This window comes from Suncus etruscus, chromosome 9 (genome assembly GCF_024139225.1).
Source record: "Suncus etruscus isolate mSunEtr1 chromosome 9, mSunEtr1.pri.cur, whole genome shotgun sequence".
NCBI classification, from domain to species: Eukaryota; Metazoa; Chordata; class Mammalia; order Eulipotyphla; family Soricidae; genus Suncus; species Suncus etruscus.
Window position 1 is genome coordinate 81,944,466 of NC_064856.1, and position 17,698 is coordinate 81,962,163.

General features: G+C 39.6%; 1 non-coding gene across 1 annotated transcript; it reads left to right on the forward strand.

Annotated features, from left to right (window-relative positions):
• Window positions 1-14,656: 14,656 nt before the first annotated feature.
• LOC126019208 (U7 small nuclear RNA) lies at window positions 14,657-14,719 on the forward strand. Its single transcript, XR_007498952.1, has one exon. It is a non-coding gene; the product is annotated as a U7 small nuclear RNA (small nuclear RNA).
• Window positions 14,720-17,698: the final 2,979 nt, after the last annotated feature.

Below are 17,698 nucleotides of genomic sequence, written 5' to 3' on the forward strand. Positions count from 1 at the left end.
TGTTGTTATTATTATTATTATATTTGGTTTCTGGGTCACACTAGGCAATGCTTAGGGGTTACTTCTGGCTTTCTACTTAGAAATCACTCCTGGTGAGCTTGGAGAACCTATGGCAGCGCTTTTCAACCACTGTACTGTGGCACACTAGTGTGCCATGAGATATTGTCTGGTGTGAGTGGGGAAAATTCCAATTTCATCCATAACATGTGGCTTTGGCTAACAAATAGACCAATCATTAGATTATTTCATAATAAAGTAATTATAAAATATTTTCTTCGTGTTTATTTAATTCCTATTCAAGAGAATTTATATATAATCAATATAGGCACAGAGTTAATTTTTATTTTTAACATTTTATTTTTTTGTTTTGTTTTGTTTTGTTTTGGGGTCACACCCGGCAGCGCTCAGGGGTTACTCCTGGCTCTATGCTCAGAAATCGCTCCTGGCAGGTTCAAGGAATCATAAGGGATGCAAGGATTTGAACCACCGACCTTCTGCATGAAAGACAAATGCCTTACCTCCATGCTATCTCTCCGCCCCCCCCCCCTTTTTTTTAACTTTTTTTTTTTTTTTTTGGTTTTTGGGTCACACCCGGCAGTGCTCAGGGGTTATTCCTGGCTTCATGCTCAGAAATTGCTCCTGGCAGGCACGGGGGACCATATGGGACGCTGGGATTTGAACCGATGACCTTCTGCATGAAAGGCAAACGCCTTACCTTCATGCTATCTCTCTGGCCCCTTTTTAACATTTTCTAATGGTGGTGTGTCTCGTGATATTTTTTAATAAAAAAAAGTGTGCCTTTGCACAAAAAGGTTGAAAAACACTGACCTATAGGATGCCAGAGATCAAAACTGAGTAAGTCATCTGCAAGGTGAGTGCTTTATCTGCTGTACTATTTCTTAGGCCTCTTTACTAACAATTTAATATAGATCAAAATTTGGAAAAAGAAGCATTGCCTTGCAATTTCTCTAGATGTTGTACATTGTGTTAAAGTTTTTGTGTAAGTGTATTAATAGAAGTTTTTTTTACTTTTTGGGTTTTGGGCCACACCCAGTGACACTCATGGGTTACTCCTGGCTCTGTGCTCAGAAATCACTCCTGGCTTGGGGGACCATATGGGACGCTGGGGGATTGAACAGATGTCCATCTTAGGTCAGCCTCGTGCAAGGCAAACACCCTACAGCTGTGCTACTGCTTCTGGCCCCGTAAGTTTTAATTCTTGTTTTGGTTTTGGGACCACACTCAACGGTACATAGGGCTTACTCTTGGTTTTGTGCTTAGAAATCACTCCTGTCAGAGCTCTGGGGATCACATGTGATGCCCAGGACCAAACAAAAGAGAGCTGCATGTAAGGCAAATGCCATAAGCTCTGTACCATCTCTCTAACCCCAACATATTTTCTATAAGATTATTGGTGTAGACTACTCTTTTTTCAGTTAAAAATATCATAAATAGATGCCTATAAAGAAAAGTTGTGGCATTCTGTGATGTATTGTTTGTTTGTTTTGGCCACACCTGGTGACACTCAGGTTACTCCTGGCTATTTGCTCAGAAATCACTCCTGGCTTGGGGGCCCATATGGAAAGCCAAGGGTTTGAACCAGGGTGTGTTTTAGGTCAGTCACATGCAAAGCAAATGCCATACCACTGTGCCACCACTCTGGCCCCCTCTGTTATATGTATTGTTATATGTATTTTTTGTGGAAGCATTTTGTTTTTGGTAAATGATCATACATGTTATATGGCATTTCATTTGATCTTCATAACAATAATATGTTAGCACATTTTTAAAAATGAAGAAACTGAGACTATGTATCTTGGGTAAAGTTTTTAGACTAATAAGTAGGCGAAGACTGGGACATTCTTTGTACTATGCTGGCCCCTCTAGAGAGAGCCTTGAACAGCTAGTCTTCTATGAGCCAGTGAGTAATAAAAGAAGTAGTATTCATCACAGTTTGGTAGGATCAATCAAAAGCAATTCTATTTTCTATAAATTAAGCATCAACAATTAAAAGCCACCCAGGCTTGAATCGCAGATAGATGAATAATGCGTTATGATTGTCCTTAGATAGAGCACCCCAGGTAAGATGCTCTCATCTCTGGGCAGTAGACATATGAATAATCTCCTTACATCTTAAGAATAATTTTGCCTAGGATGGCACTACTTAGAAAAGTGGGAACAGTGCGTCAATGGACCCCTGGTTTAGGGATTCAAAGCCAGATGAGGGACAGATTTGTGGAGCATAGAACCTTGGGAGGGGATTTAAACTAGCAGAGAAAATAATTATCTGAGTAGAAAAATGGGCTGCAATTTCCCTCCTCTAAGGGTGCACATCCTTTGGTTACTAAAAAAAAAGTTGTCGTTACTACAATAAATGTATTTCAATACAATAAATGGATATTCTCATCTTCATAGTGGATTTTTTTTTTTTTTTTGGTTTTTGGGCCACACCCTGTGATGCTCAGGGGTTACTCCTGGCTATGAGCTCAGAAGTTGCTCCTGGCTTGGGGGACCATATGGGACGCCGGGGGATCGAACCGCGGTCCGTTCTAGGCTAGCGCAGGCAAGGCAGGCACCTTACCTCCAGCGCCACCGCCCGGCCCCTTCATAGTGGATTTTAAAATTTAAATGTAATTTGAGTTATGATATTTTTCTAGCTTTAAATATATGGCTTCTCTGTAAGAATTTTTGATATATTATGTAATATAGTAAGGACTTTATTTTTAGCAAGTTAATATTTAAAAGAGTATTTGTTCAAAATGCTTATTTTGATCTTATTTGTTTTGCAACTACATGCAGTAATGCTTAATGATACTTTCTACTCCTACTCTGTGTTTGGGGATCACTTCTGTGGTACTCAGGGGATTGGTTGGTTCTGGAGATCAAATCCATGCTTCCTGCATGCAAGGCATGCACTTCATGAGTTGAACTAGTATTACACTGACTTCCAATTAACTTCATTTTTCTATTTTTTTAATTTCTATTTTTATTCCTCCAATTTTATTTTATTTGATCCTTTTTTAAAGAACAAGATTCAATGGAAAGCATAAAGAAGATAATCAAGTATCATAATTATTTCTATCTTTACATCCAATGCAGTGGTCTTCTAAACATGTACAAATGTACAAAAAATAACTTTTAGGTATTGAAGATAAATCCAAGAGACTGATAATGTCAGAACTTTAAAAATAAAGGGGCCGGAGAGATAGCATGGAGGTAAGGCGTTTGCCTTTCATGCAGAAGGTCATTGGTTCGTGCCTGCCAGGAGCAATTTCTGAGCGTGGAGCCAGTAGTAACCCCTGAGCACTGCCGGATGTGACCCAAGAACCACAAATAAATAAATAAATAAATAAACAAATAAATAAATAAATAAAATAATACTAGTGATTCTTGGGGCTTGAGTGATGGCACAGCAGTAGGGGGGTTATCTTGCACAGGGCTGACCTAGGATGGACCGCAGTTCAATCCCCAGTGTCCCATATGGTCCCCCAAGCTAGGAGCGATTTCTGAGTGCATAGCCAGGAGTAACCCCTGAGCATTACCAGGTGTGGCCCAAAAATCCAATAAGTGAACAAACAAATAAATAAATAAATAAAATAAAACTAGTGATTCTATATGAATAAGTAAACTATTCCTTTAAGTCATCAAAGTCAATTCTGGAGATTTAGGTTATAATCCTGGGGTCTCAAAGCTGTACCATGCATCCAAGTAGCCTCTGACACTGCACTAGCTTTCAGGTTTCTCCTCATTTAGAAGAAAACCTCTCTAAGAGGTTTTATGTTTTTTATTTTGGGGCCACACCTAGAGGTGTGACTCAGGGTGACTCCTGGTTCTGTGCTCAGAAATTACTCCTGGCAGGCTTGAGGGACCATATGGAATGCTGGGGATTGAATTTAGGTGGGTCGAATTTAAGACAAATGTCCTATCCATGTGCTAGTGCTTGCTTTGGCCCCTCCCTAAGAGTTTTGTTTTTGTTTTTGTTTTTGTTTTTGTTTTGTTTTTGGGCCACACCCGGCGGTGCTCAGGGGTTACTCCTGGCTATCTGCTCAGAAATAGCTCCTGGCAGGCACGGGGGACCATATGGGACACCGGGATTCGAACCAACCACCTTTGGTTCTGGATCATCTGCTTGCAAGGCAAACGCTGCTGTGCTATTTCTCCGGGCCCTCCCTGAGAGTTTTCAAAGTAAATTCCTGAGTCCATTATTCCTAGGCTGGCAGCTGATTGGGCTTTCACAAGAAGCAGAAAGCCAAGAGTGATAGCTATTAGAGATAGCTCTAAAATATTTTTGGAGTATAGTTTTAACTCACATCTTTCTTTTTTCCTGAGAACATTTTTGGAGTATAGTTTTAACTCACATCTTTCTTTTTTCCTGAGAACATTTTTGGAGTATAGTTTTAACTCACATCTTTCTTTTTTCCTGAGAATTGTCTACATTGTATTCAAAAACTTGAAGAGATATTTGCTTATTGTTAGTATATTAAAACACTATTTTCTTCCTTGTACTTTGCAAATAATGACAGTGGAACTAGCCATGTTTCTAACCAGCTCTGATTCTGCATTTTTTGCAGCATAAAGAAAAAAAAATCTCATTTCTTTTATAGAAAAGCAATCCCTCGAGGTTGGCTCTTAAAAGCTGTTTTGATCCATAGATGTTATTGCTGCCAAATTTGCCAACTCCCAGAGTACCATTATGCATTTTCTCTTGAACAGGGAATTTTAGGATCATCCCTTCTGACCCCATAATAAAACCATTTATTTCTCCCTGAGATGGAAGATTCACTTATTTTTCCCCCTTGTTTCTCCTTGGCAATTATCTCTATTACTACCCACAATCTGCCCAATCTTTTTCAATAACATCCTGTGATTAAAGCCAATTGGCTCATGTTGAAAGCTAAACGAAAGTTAACCAGGCACAGAAATACTACCCTTGAATTAAAGAAGACCGACTTTTAGGAGGCTGGTTCTTGAGAGATTTTGATGAGAAATGATTTTGATGTGATGCTGTCCCAATACTAGAGTCAGTTCTCTCTCTCTCTCTCTTTCTCCCTCCTTCTCTCTCTTTTTTCTCTCTCTCATACACACACAGACATACAGAGACACACACTCACAAAATTGTCAATGTTCAAAATAGGACTGTGAAACACATGGTGGCTCCTGATGGCAGATCAAAGGACAGATCTGCCTACAATGAGGTCAAAGCATATCTTATTAATTTTCAAAATTGTCCCAATTATTATCCTGGGCAACACTTAGAAGACAGGGAGATGGAGAATCTTAATAATGATATGATGATAATAATGATATTAATAATAGTAGCAGTAGGTATAATTTATTGAGCTAAGCCATTCATATTTATTAACTTTATTCTTTCCAGAATTTTTTAATCCAAGCAGTTTTATCCTATCTCATAAAGAGAATACATAACATCTTCAAGGTCATTCAGATAGCATGGGACAGAACAAGAATTTGTTCTTGGGTCAGGAAACCCAAGTTATTTTATGATCAACTCAATGCTTATTATTGTAGGGGATTATGAGAAACAAAAATATTTTTTTTGCCTTTGAGACAGCTTTCTAGCTTGGAATAGAGGGTATGACAGAAACTCTTAAAGAGCAATTAGCAATCACATACAATTAAGCCCCGCCCCTCAGCATTTTATCCTTTGTTACTTGTTGATAATTTTTTAAATCTTAGATACTTTCTGTTAAAATTACTAGTTTGGGGCGGGAGAGATAGTATAGTGGTAGGGTGTCTGCCTTGCAGGCAACAGATCAGGACAGACGGTGAATCAAATCCCAGCATCCCATATGGTCCCCATGTCTGCCAGGGGTGATTTCTGAGTGCAGAGCCAGGAGTAACCCCTGAGTGCCACCGGGTGTGACCCAAAAAGAAAAAAAAATTTACTAGTTTGGCTCTGATTTCTGATTGGATCCATGCCATAAGCACACATATTGAGAAGCTGAGGGACATGCAAGACTCTTTGGGGGATAGAGTTTAAAGCCTGAAGTCACTATGCCACTGGAAAACCATGGGCAAATCACTTATTCTCTAAAATAATCATTTTTTTCATTTAAAAGATGTGAACACTTCAGTCACACACACGCAAGTTTTTTCAATCTAATAATATCTTTATTTAAACACCGTGATTACAAACATGATTGTAGTTGGGTTTCAGTCATAAAAAGAACACCCCCCTTCACCAGTGCAACATTCCCACTACCAATGCCCCATCTCTACCCCCCACCTCGACTATATTCGAGACAGGCTTTCTACTTTCCTTACTCATTGACATTGCTATGATAGTTCTCAGTGTAATTATTTCTTTACCTGCACTTACCACTCTTTGTGGTGAGCTTCATATTGTGAGCCAGGCCTTCTGGCCCTCATCTCTGGAAATTATTTCAATAATGTCTTTCATTTTTCTTAAAACCCATAGATGAGTGAGACTATTCTACACACACAAAAATTTTTTTTTAGAAAATATTGTGGGCAACAATTATTTTAAAGGAATGTTAGGAATGGATGGAGGGAGAAAGGAAAGGAAGAAATTTGCAAATACGATCTCTTTTAAATTTATCACTAATAATTCATTTTATTTTGTTTATGGTTTGGGGCCACAACCAGCAGAGTTCAGGGACTACTCCTAGATTTTGGCTCAGGGGTAATCTTGACTGTGCACAAGGGACCAGGTGAGGGAGTTTACCAGACATGCAAAAAAGTATCTCCTTTTTTTTTTTTTTGTTTTGTTTTTGGTTTTGGTTTTGGTTTTGGGTCCATACTCTGTCACTCAGAGGTTATTCCTGGCTATGCACTCAGAAATTGCTCCTGGCTTGGGGGACCCTATGGGATGCCAGAGATAGAACTGAGGGAAGTCCATCCTGGATAAAGTCCATCCTACGTAAAAGGCAAATGCCCTACCGCTGGGCACTTCGGCCCCAAGAATCTTATCTCTTAACTATTTTTCTAAATCTAGTCCCTTCACTAGAGATTTAAAGACTCAAAAACAGCTTTTAAAATTCTAGCCCATTACAAATTTTATTTCAGTACAAACCTCGTTGAGGGGACTGGATTTTGGACTGGGCAACTAGGTTCTCTTAGTTCACTTTGCTCTGTCCTTTAAAAACATGGAATGGGGCTGGCACGGTGGCGCTAGAGGTAAGATGTCTATCTTGCCAGCGCTAGCCTAGGACGGTCCGCGGTTCCATCCTCTGGCGTCCCGTATGGTCCCCCAAGCCAGGAACGACTGGCCAGGAGCGCATAGGCAGGAGTAACCCCTGAGCGTCACCGGGTGTGGCCCAAAAACCAAAAAAATAAAAATAAAAATAAAAATAAAAACATGGGGGCCCGGAGAGATAGCACAGCAGCGTTTGCCTTGCAAGCAGCCGATCCAGGACCAAAGGTGATTGGTTCGAATCCCGGTGTCCCATATGGTCCCCCGTGCCTGGCAGGAGCTATTTCTGAGCAGACAGCCAGGAGTAACCCCTGAGCACCGCAGGGTGTGGCCCAAAAACAAAAAATAAATAAATAAACAAATAAATAAATAAAAAATAAATAAATAAAAACATGGAAGATCACATGATGGGGGGGCTTTGTCACTGCTAAATGATGTTGTGGAACTTCTGTGATTTTGATAAGTTTGGGATGGTTTTGTGTTTGTTTGTTTGTTTTGTTTTTTGTTTGTTTTTGTTTTGTTTTAGGCCAAACTGCTGTGCTAGGGATTATTCCTGGCTCTTTGCTCAGGGATCACTCCTGGTGGTGCTTAAGAACTATATGGGCTGTTGGGAATCAAACTCAGGTCAGCTGTATGCATGGCATAAAAATCTACCAATTTATTCAACTCTAGCTTTGAGTTAAGTTTCTGAAGATGGGTTCAAGCACAAAGCCAGGAGTTGCCCTCTGAGTACTGCTGGATATAGCTCTAAAATAACAAAGGAAAGAAAAGAAGGGAAGGGGGGGAAGAAAAGAGAAGAAATGAAAGCAGAAAAGAAAAAGAAAAGGAAAGAAAGAGAAAGTTGGGGGGCAAAAGAAAAAGAAAAGACTTTGAAATAGAAGGCAAGAAACAGCTATTAATCATTTGGACCATAGTGTAAATTAATCTACCACATAATTTTGAAAGTGGAAATGACCAGACAGTATGAGGAAGAGAATGTATTGCAATGCTTAAGCCATTTAAAATTATTTATATATATTTATGTCACCTTGGCAGTGCTCAGGGACCTACAGGGTTATACCCTCTGATCAATTTTATGCCAGGCAAGTGCCCAGCTCTTATATATATTTGGGGGCAGGGCATAGCTTGAGGTATTTTGGGTTTATTCCTGGTTTGTGCTCAAGAATCATTCCTGGTGATGTTTGTAGGACCATATACTGTGCCTGGGATTGAGCCAGGCATGGCCATGTAAAATGCAAGTGTCTTAATCCCTGTACTATCTCTTTGGGATCCCATAATGTTTTAACAGAGCCATTCATTTTAGAATAATTTAAAATTCATAGAAAAGTTGTAAATAAAGATTGAGTGTTTATATATTTGCATATCTCTATATCTTTCATTAATGGGCTTAGTGGATCTCTAGGCTAACACTGAAAATTTAAAAAATTCCTAATGCAAGAATTATATTGAATTATTTGTAGTTAGATGATCATCTAGTGGTAAGAATGAAAATTTTCATGAAGGACATTCAGAAGTGAAGACAGTAAGGATTCTAACAGAATTCTAACAATTTATCAAAGTTAAAAGGAAACAGTCATCTAAAGATAAATCTATAGATAAAAACATCTTAAAATTATATTTAGATAAACAAAATTCTTCCTACTGTAATAACAGTTGATTTTCCTTTTTTGTCTATGCTCCTTTTTCATTCTTGCCAATTGATACCAGGTGTGATAGACAGAATAGTTATTCTTATTTCTACACAATTAATGGAATTTAAAACATCTATACTCTTGCTTGCAAATGCCTCATAATTTGTATGTGTATTTGCACCATTTATAAAGCATATACACTGAGATTCTAGCATTTCCCTTCCTTAAATCTATATTTAGAGCACTGGCTCTCAATCCTTTCTATATATAGATTATCTGGTGCCAGTATCCTGGCCACAAAAATAACCTAGGTGGGGGTCCAATTGAAAGCTTTGTTTTGTTTTAAGCCCCAGGTTTTAGGAACCCTGCTCAAAGGTCTATTTTGAAATTCTGGATGTGTCATTTTACACCCAGATTCTATTCTGGCTAGCTTCAATGAGCCTATCTATTTCTGAACAGCAGTGTGGATGGCCAGGTCATTACAAAGACTGGTAACTGTAATGTCACCTGCCCTGAATAAGACCTTCAAGTAATGCTGCAAAAGTTGAAAAACAGGAAATGCAGTCTGGTAACTGACACCCTACTGGAAGAGGCGAGAATACAGTATGAAAAGTTGCTGGGTACGTTTATTGTAAAAATGATCATGTCTATTGTTATACATAGTCTAATTTGAAGAGCTCGATATTGTCTTCACACCTGATTCAAGGATGAGTGGCTGACTTGCTGGAGTTCCTGGAGGAATTAGTTTTAAGCAAACAAAAGGCAGTGGACTGTCCCTGTCATTTAGAGAAACTTCTTACCTGCTCCTATACATACCCAGGTGAGAGGATGTGGTTTAGAAAAAGAGCTAGTGAGTAAGGTCATGCACTTCCTTTACTGTAACAGGTGAAAACAGCCCTAGGTAGGCATCATTTGGAATGTGTGTGCATCAGCCAGTCACTGATTGGTTGAAATTTGATCTCCCTTCTACCCAAACTCCCCCCCCCCCCCCTTTTTTTTAAAAACTAGGACCAAACAGGAAGTTGATCGGGATTTTGACTTAGTTTGTTTCTGATCCGTACCTTTCTTCTTATGGGCTTTTCGAGGCTTGAATTTCCTGGACATCTTTAGCCTTTGTTTAGGGTCACCTGCCTCCTTCCTTAATACTTCTTCCATTTCCAGAGGTGCCAGAAAGAGTCCGAACCCCAGAGTTCTAGTTCAGTGACACTTAAACAAAAATTTTAATTGAAACCTCAAGAGATATAGAGTTAAAAATTGTTGATGGCCAACCAGTTTATTATTTTTATTATTTTGTTTGTTTGTTTTAGGTCAAACTTTGAGGTGCTCAGGGAATACTCCTGACTCCCCATTCAGGAATCACTTCTGGCATGTTTGGCAGATTTCTTTATCACTTTGCAAGAGGCAAGGGCTATCTAGCTTTATTAGGAGCTGCATATAGAACATGACTCATGTTTCAGCTACTATGCTCTCTGAGGAGCCTATGGATATAAACCTATGTTACTCATTTCAGGTAGGAAAGAGTCTTTGCTATTATCTACATGGGCTCTGTAGTAATTAGCACTCTCCAGATAATGGATTCGGAACAATTTTGCTCCTGCTGGCTACAAGCTGAGGATCCTGGAAAATTGGTAGTAATTCAGTCCAAGTCTGGAAGCCTCACAACCAAGTTGCTGATTATGTCAATACCAGCTCAAGGACAGCAGAATCTGACACAACCCATTTTTATTCTAGAACGGAATTGAATTGGGGGGAGGCATATTCCTTTTTCTGCTTCTTGATCTATCTGATTAGATGATCTCTACCATATTGGGGAAGGCAATCTAATTACTGAGTCTACAAATTTATTTTTTAACTTTATTAATTAATTTATTTATTGGTTTTTGGGCCTCACTCAGCAGTGCTCAGAGATTTCTCCTGGCTCTGCATTCAGAAACCACCCCTGGCAGGCTCGGGGAAATATATGGCATGCCAGAAATCAAACTGGGTCCCTCCTGGACTGGCCCATGCAAGGCAAATGCCCTACTACTGTGCTATTTTTCTGGCTCTGGAGTCTAAAATTTTAATTGGGAATCTATCTTTTCAAGAAACACTCTTACAGATAAGTTATAATGTTTTTCTTCCTTTTGTGTGTGTATGTTTGTTTCTGTTTTTGTTTTTGGGTTACAGATGGTGAAGCTCAGGACCTAACCCAGGCATGCTAAGGGGACTATGTAGAGATTGTACCTGTGCCTTTTGCATGCAGAGCTTTTCAGCTCCCAGAGATAATATTTAATATGGGTGGTCCAAGGCCAGTCACACTAATTTATAAAAATTAACCATCACCAAACTTCAATGTGCATTGTTCTATAGGAAGATAGAGTGACATTTAATATACAGAAGAGGAGATGGCAATATGGCTCTGGAGGCAGAATTAGAGTGACAAAACACAAAATGACTCCAGCTACCAGAGGCTGGAAGAGGTAAGGAATGAGTTTTCCTTTAGCATCTTTGGTAGAGACATGGTCTTGGTGAACCCTTGATTTCAGTTCTGAACTCAAAGTCCCTTAGTTTAGACTTTGAACATGCAGAACTATAAGAGGAGAACAAAGTGCCAGTTGTGGTAAATCACCAAGTTTATTATATAAATAGAAATATTTTGGGTCACATACAGCTATGCTCTGAGTTTACTCTGGACTTCGTGTTCAGGGATCACTTCTGATGTGTTTGTGGGACTATATTAGATACTAGAGATCAAACTGAGGTTTTCTACATACAAAGCACCTTTACCTCTATAATATCTTTCAGGCTCCTCAAGCTTATATTATTTTTATAATCTATAGGAAATGACAAATCAGACAATATTATCACTATTCTTATTTACAGATGAGAAAAGCAAATTTGATAAAAGTTAACCAAAGTTGAAGGAGTAGATTAGGTATTGCAACTCCAGATACCAAACTTCATAGTCATTCGCCAGGAGTTGAGCCATCACTGATGAGTGCTGGCCCAAGGTGGGTTTCTGTTACCATCATGCATAGCATCATTTCTGTTTCTCCACACACTGAACTTCAAGATCATGGATACCTAAGGGTTCTGCACCTTTGCTTCAAAACCACTGGACCTTAGAGTAATGAAGAAGGTAAATTACAGAACCTCAACCGCATTACCATTCCTATCCCTTCTATTTCCAGCAAAGCATTTAGAACTTCTAGATGAATTTAGAATAAGGAACATTTGCTGAGAAACTGAATTCTGAACTGGCAGAAATTTACACCTCTGGGCCCGGAGAGATAGCACTGTGGCGTTTGCCTTGCAAGCAGCCAATCCAGGACCAAAGGTGGTTGGTTCGAATCCCGGTGTCCCATATGGTCCCCCGTGCCTGCCAGGAGCTATTTCTGAGCAGACAGCCAGGAGTTACCCCTGAGCAACACCGGGTGTGGCCCAAAAAACACACAAAAAAAGAAATTTACACCTCTGATTATACCAGTGGATTAGATTACAATTTATTTTTGAATACTGTAATACTGTAATACACCAAGGTCAGAATCATCACTGGGCTTAAACTGTTATTCTGTTTTCTCCTTAGGCAAGATAAATAGTGCGAGTGGCTTCTATAAATATATCTGAGTTGCCTGTGCCAATCTGATTTATCTACACACCCACAACAACTCACCAGAAATCCTAAAAATTAAATAGTTGCTACTTGCTTACTGATCACCACTTCATGAGAACATTTTATCTGTCAGGGGCTTTCCACAAAAATCAACAATCCCATAAACTAATTATAATCCCATTCTTTTTTTTTTTTTTTTTTTGGTTTTTGGGTCACACCCGGCGTTGCTCAGGGGTTACTCCTGGCTGTCTGCTCAGAAATAGCTCCTGGCAGGCACGGGGGACCATATGGGACACCAGGATTCGAACCAACCACCTTTGGTCCTGGATCGGCTGCTTGCAAGGCAAACGCCGCTGTGCTATCTCTCCGGGCCCCTATAATCCCATTCTTAAAGACTTAAAATTTCCTAACTTTATCATGGAGGGGGGATTTAAACTCAGGTTTTGTCTTATGAAGTTTGCAAACCTTACTTTTCAAAACACTCAATCTTTCTGCTTTTTTTTTATTTTGCTACCTTACTAGGATAACAGTAAGATAACAGAGAACCCTCTCTCGCTTTCTTTCTGTCACATGTGTCAGGTGACTACTACAAAGAAATAAAAGATAGGATTTTTGTTTATCATCACGACTCAGTGGAAATGAATTGTGACATCTTAACATGTCAACATGTTGCTCAATATTTTATTTTCTGGATTTCAGTAAATATAGATTTGCTGAGGTTAAATATAACTTTATTTAGTTAAAACTTTGGAGTAATTTCTCAAATGCTTTGACATGCTTTGAAAGTCCCAGGAACTCTTGCAGTAAATTTAAGGATGCAATCAAGTTTCCATCTAGTTGTTCAATACATCTTACGCATGAAGGTAGAAATGAATCATAAAGATGGAGGTCACCTAGGGAGATTATTATGGCTGGCATGATGACAAAGTATTTTTTTTCCCCCTTGGGAAAACTGCATCATTCTAATATTCAGTGTCTGGCATCGCAGACTAGTGACATAGGTGCAGAAATGAGGACAATAGGCTAAGGTGAGGGTGGTAATGTTGCCCACAGCCCCAACCCCTGTAGTATTTGGGGGGGGGGTCACACCTGGTAGTGGTCAGGGGTTACTCCTGGCTCTACGCTCAGAAATCGCCCCTGGCAGACACGGGGGACCATATGGGATGCCAGGATTCAAACCACCATCTTCTGCATGTAAGGTAAATGCCTTACCTCCATGCTATCTCTCCAGCCCACCTCTCTAGTATTTAAGTTTAATGACCTCCTGAAAATTCTGTAAGCTATCTAATTTTTTCCTACCAAATCCCTATGTACTTTAACTGCAGAGGAGAGATCTATTATTTGTAATTTTAAAAACTTTACTACTACTGAATCCTAGAAGAAATTCTAGATTTGTGCATAAGTAAGCTATACCCAGCTGTGTTCTAAAGCTTTTCTTGGCTCTGTGCTCAAAAATGACTCCTGGTGATTCTAGGGGGATCATATTTGATGCTGGGATCAAGTTGAAGTGGGTAGCATGTAAGTCAAGTGCCTTACTTCCTGTACCTCTCTCCAGCGAGGAGATGGTGAGTACTTGATAAATGGATGAATGAAGATATATTTAAAAAAAAAACTTCAAATCTAATTTTCAAGATAGAAATAGAAAAATTTTTGGTGACAATAAGATGAATCGATGCAAAAGACATGGGTTGAGTGGTAAGGATATAAAAAACAAAGCAACAACAAAAAAAACCAAACAAGCAAGCAAACAAAACAAAACAACAAAACAAAACAAAACAAATACAGAAGAAAACTTGGGAAAAATTTTTGCCAGAAAAAGATCATAGGGGCAGCTTTCATAAGATAAGGCCATGCACTACCTACATATGCGATTTTAATTTAATATTCTCAGCAGAAAAATATCTGGCTAATATCAGAGAACATGGCTAAACCCAAAGCTTGGTGTTGAGCTGACTAAACAAGCAGTGTGCTGACAGAATCAAATTGAATGGTTGGGTTGGTAACACATCAATATACAGTCTCTGGGACCCAGCCAAGTAGAAGGGTGTGAATTGGAGATAAAATTGGGTCTAAGGGGTACATTTTAGGACTAAAGGTGATGATCAGGTCTTGAGGTGATGGAAGAAATAAAAGGAAATGAGTTTCCAAGTTTTGTTTCCTTTTCATTTTTCATGGTGAGAGACTAAAAGTTAACATTGTTTTACCTTATAGTTACTAGGTACATAGAAGTGACCCCCCCTTTAAGATACAAATCATTTTAAGTGTTATAGCTCTTTTAGAATTTGTCCAGCAGGCCTTCTGGTGTCCACCGGAAGGGCCCCCTCCAAAAAAAGATGCAAATCATTTAATTCTGTGCCACATCACCTCAAACCTCTGGATCAGAACAGGCAGTTAACAGGGGCTCTTGGAGCACAAGTGATCAGCAGAATGGCTCAGACTACCAGATGTCACTACAACCTTTTCTTCCTGTAGTCCTCAAGTTGGGACTTTAATTTTTATTATTTTTTGTTTTTGTTTTTGTTTTTTTGGGCCACACCCGGTGGTGTTCAGGGGTTACTCCTAGCTGTCTGCTCAGAAATAGCTCCTGGCAGGCACGGGAGACCATATGGGACACTGGGATTCGAACCAACCACCTTTGGTCCTAGATCGGCTGCTTGCAAGGCAAACGCTGCTGTGCTATCTCTCCGGGCCCTTTTGCTTTGTTTTTGTTTCTTGAGCCATTCCTGGTGGTACTCAAGAAATTGTAAAGCATCTGGGTATGACCCTGGAATTCTTACACATGAAGCATATACTCCAGGTCATCTCTTCAGTCTCGGGGCTTTTATATATGTATAAAATATAATTATATGTACACATATAAAATATATATACACATATAAATAATTTATAGCATATATACTTTTTATGTATATGTATTCATGTATGCTGGAAATTATACTAGGGTTTCCTACATTCCTGCATGTGTTCTACTGCTGATCCATATCCCTGGATTCCTGCTATTTTAATTAAAAGATTTTTGTTTGAGGGACTGGAGCAATAGCACAGTGGGCAAGGCGTTTGTCTGACACAAAGCCGACCTGGGTTTGATCCTTGGCAACACATATGGCTCCTGAGACCACCAGGAGTTATTTCTGAGCACAGAGCCACGAGTAACCCTTGAGCACTGCTGGGCAGGACCCCAAGGCAAAACAAAATAAAATGTTTTTTTTGTTTGAGTCACTGTGAATTACGAAGTTATGCATAATTGAGTTTCAGGAATACAATGTTCTGACACCAAACCATTCACCAGTATCTAGTTCCCTTCACCCCAATTTTCTGCATCCCCCCAGCTTGCCTTCATAGCAGGCACCATTTTTCCCCTTAAGACACTGTGGTTTACTGTAACGATACTGACAGGGTTTGAGCAAACACTTTTTATTGTTGTTTTGTTTTTGTTTTTGGATCAGAACTGGTGGCACTCAGGAATTACTCCCGATTCCGCATTCAGAAATCACTCCTGGTAGGCTTGAGAGACCATGTGGGATGCTGGGAGATGCCAGAATTGATTGAACCTGGGTTGGTCCCAAGTAGGCTTTGTGCAAAGCCCTACCTGCTGTGCTATTTATTGTTCGACCCCCATGGAGCAAACACTTAACCACATTTTAGTTCCTTTTCATCCTCCAGGGTGACCACTTCCCTCCACCAAAATCTTAGTGTTCCTCTCCTTGGACTTTAAAATTAATTTCTTTCATTGTGAGACAATGTCAATTTTAGCAACCTGGTAAGTGACATGTAACATGTTGAACAGGTGTCAATTTGTTTCTTTCTTTTCTTTTCCTTTTTTTTTTTTTGGTGGCCCGTACAGGGGAACAAAGTCAATTTATTTCTGATCCTCATACCCTCCCTCTCAACCCTATCACAATTCTGAAGGACTCAGGAGCAAGACATGTCACTTTGTCACATTAGTGACATAAGGGAAGGGAAACAAGGCTGTTTGGTAATGGAACAGCGTACCTGGTCACAGTACCATCTCTGAGTTCAAAGCTCAGTGCTTTGAATTCTTCCTCTAGGAAGCTCACAGAGAGCTTTCAAATATATCTGTGAATTTTAAGATTCCGTGAGTTTGGGTGGAGTTGGCTCCCCCACATGTTTTTAAAATCCTGAATATGGCTGGAGAGATAGTATAGGGGTGGTATTTGGGGCAATAAATTTGCCTTGCATGTCACCATTTCTTGCTCAATTCTTGGCATTGCACATAGTTAGCCAAGAAGGAAAAGTGATCTTGAAGAGTAGCATGAAGCCAGGAATATCTATGAATATTATCCTATATGTGCTCCCAAAGTCCACTAGTACTGTCTTTTATTCCTCTCATATATAACTCCCCCATCTCTGGGACTAAGAACTTTTGATTAGTGTCCTAATTAATTAGCCTCCTGCCTAATTCTAACGACAATTTTATAGGGAGGGACACTTGCAGGAGCAAAGTGCTTGGAGAGGTCCCATTGGTCATGTCATGTGACTTTGAAGCAATTGCATTAGGAGATGAGTATGTAGGTTGCAGGATCCTAGGAACAGGTCAGAACCTAGAGGACTGAGACTAGACTTAAAAAAGAAACTTCAATCTTGGTTCCTGCTGGGAATCAGGCTGACGTTCTCTGTCTATGGTAGAATTCAAACTCAGTAGATAATCCTGAGAATCCCTCCCTTAATTTCTCAGGTACAGATGTCTCATCTCAAGGTCTCCATATATGGGATTCAACTTCTATATTGTAGGATGCAGGGGGGAGTGGGCAGCGGTGTGTGCTATTAAGGTTTTCAGATGATGCCTGGGTCAACCTCAACCTCATGGTAGCTAAAAGTTTCCAGAAGACTGCAAATAGAAGTATTATGCATATCATGGGGCCTGAGCGATAGCACAACAGTAGGGCATTTGCTTTGCATGCCAGCAACCCCAACAGACCTCGCTTAGATTCCCAGCAACTTATATGGTCCCCCAAGCCTGCCAGGGGTGATTTCTAAGTGCAGAGCCAGGAGTAACCCCTGAAAGCCACTGGGTGTGACCCAGAAAAACCAAATAAAAAAAGTATTATGTATATCCTCAGAGTCATTCACTTAGAAAGAATGGATATAAACTACACTTCCCTTTCTTTCTCACTGACTAAGGCACAGATGTGATGGCAGAAGTTATAGTAGCCATCTAAGAGAAGGAGATGGAAGCTGTGAGTTGAGTATAGGACAATAAAACAGAAGGATTCCCAACATCTTATCAACCAAAATATTTTATCACCCCTACCCACTTAAACTAAAACTGTTATAAAAAGA